The 9084-nt window shown below is 37.2% G+C and overlaps 1 pseudogene; it reads right to left on the bottom strand.

The window, feature by feature from the left end:
* Positions 1 to 7379: 7379 nt before the first annotated feature.
* Positions 7380 to 8003, bottom strand: LOC115279708 (annotated as a pseudogene).
* Between the last annotated feature and the right edge of the window lie 1081 nt (positions 8004 to 9084).

Genomic DNA, 9084 nt, shown 5'->3' with positions numbered 1-9084 from the left:
CCAGTTGCATTTGCACTAACAGTGCATGACTGTTCTTTTTTATCCTTTTGCTTACCAACACCTGTTTATTATTATTATTATTATTATTATTATTATTATTACTTTTACTGTTTGTTTATTTTATTTATTTTTTTAAATGTTTTATTTATTTTTGATACAGACAGAGACAGAGCATGAGACGGGGAGGGGCAGAGAGAGAAGGAGACACAGAACCGGAAGCAGGCTCCAGGCTCTGAGGTAGCTGTCAGCACAGAGCCTGACACGGGGCTCGAACCCGCGAATGTGAGATCTGACCTGAGCTGAAGCCGGAGGCTTAGCCGATGAGCCGCCCAGGTGCCCCCTGTTTGTTTATTTTTGAGAGAGAGAGATACAGAGTGTGAGCAGGGGAGGGGAAGTGAGAGAGGGAGACAGAGAATCCAAAGCAGGCTCCAGGTTCTGAGCTGTCAGCACAGAACCTGACTTGGGGCTTGAACTGAGGAACCCTGAGATCATGACCTGAGCTCAAGTCTGATACTTAACTGACTGAGCCATCCAGGTGCCCCAAAACCTGTTGTTTCTTGTGTTTTTGATGTCAGCCATTCTGACAGGTGTGTGATTATATCTCATTGTAGTTTGGATTTGCATTTCCCTAATGCTAAGTAATGATGAGCATCTTTCCATGTGTCTGTTGCCCATCTGTGTGTCTTCTTGGAAAAATGTTCATTCATGTCTTCTGCCTATTTTTAATTGGATAATTTGTTTTCTGGGTGTTGAGTTTTAAAAGTTCTTAATACATTTTGGATACTAACCCTTTTTGTTGGATATGTTAATTGCAATATTTTCCCCCTTTTAGTTTTGTTTCCTTCACTGTATAGAAATGTCTTATTTTGATATAGTCCCATGGTTTACTTTTGCTTTTGTTTCCTTTGCCTCAGGGAACATATCTAGAAAAGTTGCTACAGTCATGTCAAAGATGTTAACTGCTTGTGCTCTCTTCAAGTCTTCTCTTTTTAAAAAATGTTTTTATTGATTTATTTTTGAGAGACAGGGAGAGCACAAGTGGGGAAGGACCAAAGAGAGAGAGGGAGACACAGAATCTGAAGCAGGCCCCAGAGTCTGAGCTCTTAGCGCAGAGCCTTATGTGAGGCTCAAACCCAGTAATGAGGTCATGATCTGAGGTGAAGTTGGATGCTTATCCAACTGGCACCCCAAATTTTCTGTTTTAATAGATTCTTTATCCATATTTACCAGTGTGTTTGGACTTGGCTTATTTATGTTTTTTGTTATACTGCGCCTTTTTTTGTTTTCCTACTTTATGTCTCTTTTTGGTTGATTGGATTATTTTATTCCATTTTCCTCCCCTTCACTGATGGTTTGTAAGTTATACTTCCCACTTATTTTCTTTATTAGTTATATTGATCATTTTAACAAACACACTGATTGTATATCTTTTGACCATCAGGTAAACTACCTCTTTGCTGTTCGTGAAGGAGAAAAAATTTTGATTTATTTTTACTTATGTCACTTTACATCTTCTCTGGCATTTCTCACGTTGTGAGTTCCAAGTTGTTGAAGTATTTTTGTTTAAAATTAACATTACTGACATTTAATGAACTTTGCAGGTGTGTTTGCTCACCCTTGCTTTTTATATCCAGTCTGTCTTTTTTTCTAGAGTATTTTTTTGAGGAATTTTTGTTAGAGAAAGCTTGTATATGGTAAACTGAAACTTTAAATGTCTGAGAATGTCTTTATTTTGAAAAATAGGCCTGTAGAATTTTAGGTTCAAATCCTTTTCTCTTAGAACATTAGTAATATTGCTTCATCAGAAATGTGAAATCAGTTCAATTCTTATTTCCTTTTAGGCCATGTCTTCTTGGGTGCTTTTTACTTTCTGGCATATTTCAAAGATTTTTCTTACTTTCTGTAATAATAAAAGCATCATAAAAAGTTGCGCTCAGAATTCGTCTATCCCTGTTCCATCCTGCCTATTCTCCTCTCTATAGATAAGAATTTTTATTAGATTCCTGGTTATCTTTTCTGTATATCTTTATTCAAAAGAAATTAAGTGCAAAGGTATATTTCTATTTCCTTTTTGTTATAGAAAAGTAGTATACTACATAATAGGCGAGATGTTTTGCATCTTTCCCCCCCACCAAGATCTTTCTACGTCAGTAAGTTGAGATACAAGCTTCTTTTCACTGGTATGGATGTATCCATAGGTTTTTCAACCAATACTGTTAATGAATAGTTTATCTCCAATATTTTGCTATTACAAATAATGTTATAATGAATAATCTTCTATGTGTCATTTTTTTCTGAATATGATTTTTAAAATTTAATTTAACTTTCATGATAGTTAATATGTAGTGTTACATTATTTCAGGTGTACAATACAGCAGATGTGTGTGTAATGTGTATGTAAGAATACTATTCAGCAATAGAAAAGAATGATCTTTTGCCATTTGGCACAACATGGATGGGGCTAGAAAGTATAATGCTAAGTAAACTACATAGGCCATTTTATATGTGTACATTTATATCTGTGGGATAGATTTCCAGAAGTAGGATTGCTGGGTTAAAGGGTAAATCAATCCATATTTTTGGTAGAGATCGCTATATTCTTCATGAGGGTTGTACCATTTGACTTTCCCATTAGCAATGTACCCTCTGAGCCTGTTTCACTCCAACATTAAAAATTGCCAAAATTGTAATTTTTGCCAATGTGATAGGTGATAAATGGTGTCTCATAGTAGTTTGGGTCATCTTACTGTGAATAGATTGAGACTTGAGAGTTTTTTCATAATGGTGAATTGTATTTTTTTTTTTAACTGAGGACTGTGTGTATCCTTTGTCCATTTTTATTTTGGATTGTTGGTCATGTATTCTTGAATTCTATGTAATCCTTATAAACTAGGGAGGTTAGGTTTTGTAACCTAAATTTTAAATCTCGCTCCTCTCAGATTAGTCATGGACTTCTAATTTTGCTTATGGTGTTTTGTCTATTTGTTTGTTTGTTTTGGGGGGCAGAAATAAGGTTTAGATTCTTCCTCAGTCAAATTTACCAATCTTATATTGCCTTTGGATTTTGCAGTCTGACTTCTGTGAACTTCCCATTCCATTAAAATTTTTTTTTAATGTTTATTCATTTTTGAGAGAGGTGGAGCATGAGTGGGGGAGGGGCAGAGAGAGAAGGAGACACAGAATATAAAGCAGCCTCCAGGCTCTGAGCTGTCAGCACAGAGCCTGACGTGGGGCTCAAACTCATGTACTGTGAGATTATGACCTGAGCTGAAGTCAGATGCTTAACTGACTGAGCCATCAAGACACCCTTCCCCACTCCATTTTTAATGTATTTCTAGTGTTTCATTTTTTACCTATAAAAACTTTGGAGTTTTTCTGTACAGTGTGAAGTAGGCAAATAACTGTATCTTTTCTCAGACTGCTACTCAGCTGTTGTGACATTTGTTAAAATGTCCTTCTTCATCTCAATAATTTGAAATGTCATCTTGATAATACATTCTTATGTACATTTTTGTTTATTTTTATTAAAAATTTTTAAATGTTCATTTTTTGAAAAAAGTACATGAGCAGAAGAGGGCAGAGGGAGAGGGTGACCCAGAATCTGAACAGGCTCCAGGCTCTGAGCTGTCAGCACAGAGCCTGACGTGGGGCTGGAACCCACAGACAGCAGACACGAGATCATGACCTGAGCTGAAGTTGGAAGCTTAAGTTTTTGAGCCATCCAGGCATTCCATTTTGGTCTGTTTATGAACATTGTTTTGTTCACTAGCTTGTCTCTTCAGTCACCAGTTACATATTTTTAATTAGTGTGCTAGATCTGTTTTTTACATAACTTAAGTGTTTTCCTAGCTTTTTTAAAATTTATTTTTCTATATGAATTTAGGATCAATGTGTCTAGTTCTAGGTAAACAAAAAACAAAAAGCAAACAACAAACAAAAAACCCCAACTGTTGGCATTTTATTGGATTGCATTAAATTAACTGAGGGAGAATTGGCTTTTAAGTCTTTGTTTTCAAGAATATAATATCTCTTTTTCATATTACTATTTTCCTTTGGTAGTAGGTCTTTTCCCCTGTCATTTGCTTTTGCACATTGCTTATTAAGCTTGTTCGTAGCTGTGAATAGAGTCTTCCTTCCATTGTACCTTTTACCTGTTGTCTTAATATATAGAATATATTGATTTCTTTTTAAATAATTCTACATACTGCCACTTTATTGAATTATCTTATATTTTGTTGTGGTATTGTAGTTAATTTTTTGGGTTTACAGATATAAAATCGTATCACCCTAAAATAGAGATAGCTTTGCCTCTTTTCAATCTTATGCCTCTCAGTTCTTTCTCTGGTCTAATTGCATTAGTCCATGGTGATTACATCTTTCTGTTTAATGTTACCGTTAATGCTCCCATTGTTTGTACATTATATCAGAAGCTGGCCTTGGAACTAATTTTGTGTATGTGTGGATGTACACATGCATGCACCCATTTACACAGCTCCCCCCAGCTGCCCCAGAGGTCACTGTGGACAGTTATTATCCATAAGGCAGGATCCCTGCCTCTAAGCACATTCACTAACTTTGGGAGGGTGTTGTTGGCATTTGTGAGGACAAGAGTGGGTATCTTGTGGAACTCTTCCTTCCAGAGTGGCCCCTTCACTCAATGAGGTTTGGAAGTCAATAGATTAAATGCTCAAGCTTCTTCATCTCTTCACTTCTCCCAGAGGTATGTTCCACAGTCTCTCAGAATACTATATTCTAGAAGGCTTGGGAAAAGGAGAGAATAGAGAGTTTAGCTGTTGTTGTTGCCCAGCATCTGGCATATGGTAGATACTCTACATCCACTCTGTGTGGAGAGGCTGATTACGGCTAAAGGAAGAGAGGCTGCTAATCTTACCCAAATGGCCCTGGGTGCCCAGGTTTGTTAATTTTGGAGAGTCTTCTCTGAAATCCTTGGTCTAAGGACAAAAGAAGCGGAACCCCTACAGCTGCTCTTAAATCAAGGCATTTTCTGTGGCACATGTATGGGCAGTGCTCATAATGGAGACAGAACTTTATCTGGAATCTTTTAGGATTTGCTTCTGCCTTTGATATTATGAAAACTTGCTAGAATTGTGTGTGTGTGTGTGTGTGTGTGTGTGTGTGTGTTATCCCCCCACCCATCTCATTCTTTTCTTTTTGCCTCCTCGTAGACAAATTTACAGTTTCTGAATCTGTCTTACAAATCTTTCTTCCTTAATTTCTGAGGTTTTTTATGCTGTGTTTTCAGAGAATTCTTTGGCTATATTTTTAACTTGAAGATTTTAATTTTGACTTTGTCCATTCTGATTTTAGATAATCTACTGAGGATTTAATTTCAGTAATTTTAAAAAAATGTTTATTTTTTGAGAGAGAGAGAGAGAGATTGATTGAGTCAGAGCACTGTTGGGGTAAGGACAGAGAGAGAAGGAGACTCAGGATCCAAGGCAGGCTCTAGACTCCAAGCTGTCAGCACAGAGCCAGATGTGGGGCTCAAACTCGCTAGCTGTGAGATCATCACCTGAGCCACCCAGGTGCCCCTAATTTCAGTGAGTTTTAAAAAGACTTTATTTTTTTAGAGCAGTTTTTGGTTCACAATAAATATAAGTGGAGAGTATAGAAATGTCCCGTATTTCCCATATATCTCCTGCCCCCAGCATGTGCATAGCTTCAGCCATTATCAACATCCCCCACCAGAGTGGTACATATCTTACAGTTGATGACCCTGTAATGACACATCCTGCTTAATCAAAGTCTGTAGTTTACCTTAAGGTTCACTCTTGGTGTTGTGTATTTTATGGGTTTGGACAAATGTATAATAACATATATTCATTATTATAATAATATGTATCTATAGCATGTGGAATATATTGTACAGTAATATACTATCATCCAAAGCATTTTCACTGCCCTAAAACCCTCATATTCCTCATCCCCTCACCCTCCAACCCCAGGAAACCACTGATCTTCTCATGATCTCCATAATTTTGCCTTTTCTTGAATGTCATATAATTAGAATCATAGGGTTTGTAGCTTTTTCTTTCACTTAGTAATATGGATTTAAATTTCCTTGATGTCCTATCATAGGTTGATAGCTCATTTCTTTTTACCGCTAAATTATATTCTATTGCCTGGATGTACCATAGTTTGTGTCCAGTCACTAACTGAATGACATCATGGTTGCTTCCAAGTTTTGGCAATTATGAGTAAAGATATGATAAACATCTGAGTGTCGGTGTTTCTTGTGTGGCTATGTTTTCACCTCCTTTGGGTAAATACCAATGAGCGAGATTGCTGGATTGTATGATAAGGGTATGTTTAGTTCTGTAAGAAATTGCCAAAATGTCTCCAAAGTGGCTGCATCATTTTTTAGTCTTAACAGCAGTGAATGAGAGTTCTTGTTGGTCTATGTCCTCACCAGCATTTACTGTTGTCAGTGTTCTGGATTTTGGCCAACCAACAGGTAGTATTTCATTACTGTTTTAATTTACATTCATATGGAATATGATGTGAACATCTTTGCATATTCTTATGTTTAATAACATGCTTATCTTTTTTTGTTGAGGAGTCAAGGTCTTTAACCCTTTTTTAATTGGACTGTTTTCCTATCGTTGACTTTTTTTTTTGTAGCTTAAAGTATCTAAATTATTTATTGAAAGAATTTTTAAGATAGGTTGAATACAACCTCAGCCTATCATTGTGGCATATCTGTGTTCCAGAAAAGGTTTAAGATAGCTAAACTGTTACTATGTTATATTCAGCTATAAATTTTAGGCATAGAAATAAGTCTTCACCAGAGCAAATGAAATGCTATTTATGATGAAATATTTCTAGGAACAATAAAGAGTTGTAAAAATGAAATTTTGGGTATTTGAATGAGTTACACTCAAGATTGATCCATATATTTAACTTTTACATGCAAAACAGGAATCATGTTCAGCACTCTAATACAGTTATGATTGTGGAAAAACAAGGACCCTTGATCCTTTTCCCGAATTAGCAATAATAGACACCTAGAAAAGTGAGTAGGTCTACTCATAAAGGTCCTAATTTCCTTATGAAAGAAAATGACTCGTGCTAATTAAGGGAGGAGAAAATAACAACAACCACCCAATGTCTATAATATCTTTGCTATTTATAAGGGCCTTCCATATATTGTTGATCCTCACAACCACTTTGTGAGGTAGAGCGGTTTCAGTTATTCATTTTAATGAAGGATTTTCTCCATAAAAACAGAAAGATCCCCAGAAAGGTTTGCTCTTGGACCCTAGGTTCCCTGTATCTAAATTTAAAGTTTTAAAAAAGGTGTTTTTCTGACTACCTTTAGTTCAGAGTTGCATTAAACATTTATTTTCACTGCCTATCCTTTACAAAGATAAATTTCTGAAGTCCACCTTTGAAGTCTTTTGGGATTCACTCTAAGCAACATTTTTAATTGAGAAAGGCGTTCCTTAGTTCTGCTCACACTCTTGGGTGAGCAAGTGGGTGCTGAGTGTTGAGATGTCGGTGTCTCAAATATCAAGGCCGGGGTCTTGCCTTTGGAACCACACATATGTTTAGGTTTATAGAACTCCGAGTCTTTCTTCTGGAGTCTTCAGGCAGGGTTTAGTCATAGAAGTGGTAGGACTGCTCTTCAGTGTGGATAGAAAGCTTCTACTTTTACCATGGTGTTTAACTGTTCTGTTGCCCATTTTACAAGTAATCAACAACATACTTATGGAGTCTTTGCATTTTTTCACAATTTTTTGCTTCTTTAAAACTGAGTGTATGATTTCTTGCCTCTCAATTAAGAAGTTTCTGTATTTGGATTTGGGTTTGAGGCACACTCGAGAATGATCCAAGACCAGCGACTGGAAACAGTATGGACATGTTCCTTCTAAAGTGATGTTATCATGTGACGAACTGAAGGCCCAGAGGAGATGGTGGGCCGGCAGCAGACAGCTCTACTGTAGTTGCTGCGCGGCAGCCTCCAGGTAGGGCTTCTGCCTCATCGCTGCCGCTGCCGAAGCCGCTAACACCCGGCGAAATAGCCGACTCTGGAAGCCGGCTTCCCAGCGCACCTGACTTTGACCTTGGACTCCCATCCTATTGTTGTCTTTTAAATTCTTTGTTTATTTTGGATAATACATCTTTATCAGATTTGTCTTTTTTGTTTTTAATTTTTTAGCGTGTGTTTGAGAGTGAGAGAGCTCAAGTGGGGGAGAGGCAGAGAGGAGGAGGGACAGAACCCCCAAGCCAGGTTCCGCACTATCATGGCAGAGTGTGATGTGGAGCTCAAACTCATGAACAATGAAATCATGACCTGAGCTGAGATGAAGAGTTGGCTGCTTAACTGACTAAGCCATCCAGGCACACCCATCAGAGGTGTCTTTTTGCAAACATTTTCCCCAGTCTCTGGCTTGTCTTCTCTTTCTATTGATACACATTTCTCAGAGCATGAGGTTTAAATTTTAATGAAGTTTGTCTTACCCATTATTTCTTTCAAGGACTGTGCCTTTCATGTTGTATCTAAAAAGTTACTGCCATTCCCAAGGTATATTAGATTTTCTTCTATGTTATCTTCTAGGAGTTTTATAGTTTTGCATTTTACGTTTAGGTCTGTGATCTATTTAGAGCTAGTTTTTGTCAAGGATGTGATGTCTCCAGATTTATATTTTTGTATGTGGATGTCAATTTGTTAATTTATTTCAGCACAATTTGTTGAAGAGACTGTGTTTACTCCATTACATTACCTTTGCTGTTTGTTTATTTTGAGAGGGAGAAAGAGAGAGAGAGACAGGGGGGAATAATGGACAGGCAGCGAGAGAGGGCATTCCAAGCAGGCCAATTCTGGACTTGAACCCATGAGCCATGAGATCATGACTTGAACCAAAATAGAGTTGGATGCTTAACCAGCTGAGCCACTCAGGCACCCTATTGCTTTTGCTGTTTTCTCAGAGGTCAACTGACTATATTTATGTAGTATGTATCAAGCCTCTCTCTTCTGTTCCATTGATCTGTTTGTCTCAGTGACAAATTTTTGCTTATTTCCTCTCTAATTTGTTTTTATTCATAGTTACCTGCTCTTATTTT

This window comes from Suricata suricatta, chromosome 16 (assembly GCF_006229205.1).
Source record: "Suricata suricatta isolate VVHF042 chromosome 16, meerkat_22Aug2017_6uvM2_HiC, whole genome shotgun sequence".
Lineage (NCBI taxonomy): Eukaryota > Metazoa > Chordata > Mammalia > Carnivora > Herpestidae > Suricata > Suricata suricatta.
The sequence above is the reverse complement of the archived record's forward strand: the minus strand, read 5'-3'. Positions and strand labels throughout refer to the sequence as shown.